The following is a 2,267-nucleotide window of genomic DNA, read 5'->3' on the forward strand; positions in this document are numbered from 1 at the left end:
GGGGTTTCACCATGTTGACCAGGATGGTCTCGATCTCTTGACCTCGTGATCCACCCGCCTCAGCCTCCCAAAGTGCTGGGATTACAGGCTTGAGCCACCATGCCCGGCCACCAGAGCCTTTCATGGAGCTTCCTGATGGGGTTGGTCGAGCAGCTGAGAAAGGGGTGCCCCTTTGCAGCAGTCATCATGGACACCTTCTCATTTATTCCTGGCCTGCTATCACTCTGAACCTTTTTTCTCCCTCTAAACTCTGTCCTTGCTTCTGTCTGACTCAAAACCTTTGGCTCTCTACTGTCCAAATTGTGAGCCTCCCTGTGGCCCTTAAAACTTGGTATTTAAAACAGGTGTTCCCATCAAATGCCTCTTATCTTTTCCTAATAGATTTTCTCTAATTTAATTTGCCTCTTGATAGCTGACCTTCTTGCTCTCTACAGAATCCTGACAAGCCCATCAGAATCTTATAGAAGATAGGCAACTCACATGTTTGGGATCACCATAGATTGGCTAATTTGCAATGTGTATATCTGTCAAAGAAGCAAACATATTTATAAAAATAAAAGCTAACATTTATATGCCACTTACTAGGGACTAGGAACTATTCTAATGTTTTTAATGCCTTAACTCATTTAATTCTTATTATAGCTCTTTAAGTTAGGTTTTAATTATTTCTATTTTACAGATTAAGAAACTAAGACTCAAAAAAATTGATGGGGTTCAGGACATGCTACCCCCAAAATATGGCACCTTGACATAGTGAACATTTTAAGCTGAAGAAATTTGAGAAAACAATCCGGGCATGGTGGCACCCACCTGTAATCCCAGCTACTCAGGAAGCTGAGGCAGGAAGAAGAGTGCTTGAGCCCCAGGGTTCAAGGGTGCAGTGAGCTATGATCACACCACTGGATTCCAGCCTATGTAAGAGAGGGAAACCCTATCCCTTAAACAAAAGGGAAGGGAAAAGAAAAGAAAGAAATTTGAGAAAACAGCAGAAGCAGGAAGGCTAGTCTTACCTTCCCATCTTCCTTCTCCCATCAAGCAGGTCATAAAACCTAGGGAAGATTTTCTGACCTTCCCCTGAAGCAGGTCATAAGACCCTCATGTAAGAAATATCCTCCCATGTCTGGGAGAAAGGAACATCTTTATCTCTGAAGATAAAGGGTGACAGAGAAGAATATGACTTGTTAAGAAGATTCTAAGGAATTGCTAAGTTTCCCCCAGTTTATTACCATTAGAGTACACCCTTTTTGCCTGTCACATTTCTCTGCAACTATCCATTCTTCATCAAACCTAGCATTTAAAAAAACCCACACACAACCCTCAGATTTAATGGTTTCTTCAGATTTTTATTTCTGTGTGAAGTCTCCAAGTAATATAGAACTTACATTAAATAAATTTGCACTCTTTTCTCTTATTAATCTGTCTATTGTTGTAAGGATCTTAGCCATGAACCTAAAATGAGTAGAAGAAAAGGTATTTTTCCTTCCCTATGAGCTAAAGTAACTTTCCCAAAAACACACTGCTAATAAGTGGCAAAACTGTGGTTTGAACAAGGATTTTGAATCTAGACCATCACTTTATCCATTATGTGGCATACTTATAATACCTGACCCTCCAAACAACTAATCAACCTGGGCCTTGTCTGAAAGGCAACGGATGCCCTATATTTTTTGCATGTGATTAAAATAAATGTTCTTCCTTCAGATATCCATATAATTCCCTCACATCTGTATAAACAAATTATGTCCCTCCCCAAATTTATATGTTGAATCCCTAATCCCCAGCATTCAGTGCAATGTTTGGCACACAGCAAGTGATCAATAAATAAATGACAGGAGGGAAGAAAGTTCAGGGATTGACTGAGTCTTCCTCAGACCAAACTCCATAGGACAGGAAGGAAGCAGGACTGAGCCAAAAAAAGGGACCTGGCTTGTGCTTAGAAATGAATCAAGCATGATGACAAATTACAGCTTCAACAAAAGATTGGGGTAGCTGGAGTCAGAAAAGCAAACGGATCCAAACCAAGAAGGCATCTTAAGTCGCTAAAAACTGAAGGGCATGAAGGAAGCCAAAGACTAATTCTGCAATAAACCTGGTTGTTAAGCCTCGTGGCTCTTACTCCTCTGCTCACTTCACCTGCTCAGTTGTTGCCTCCAGAATGCTTTAAAGCATTCTGTTCTGACATTCTTTTGACCTTAGCCCAGGCAGGATTGATGGTGATCTAAGGAATGATACACAGGTCTACTCAGCTCCTTCAAAAGTTTCCTTCT

The sequence above is a fragment of the Cebus imitator genome, unplaced genomic scaffold (genome assembly GCF_001604975.1).
Source record: "Cebus imitator isolate Cc_AM_T3 unplaced genomic scaffold, Cebus_imitator-1.0 Scaffold364, whole genome shotgun sequence".
Classification (NCBI taxonomy): Eukaryota; Metazoa; Chordata; class Mammalia; order Primates; family Cebidae; genus Cebus; species Cebus imitator.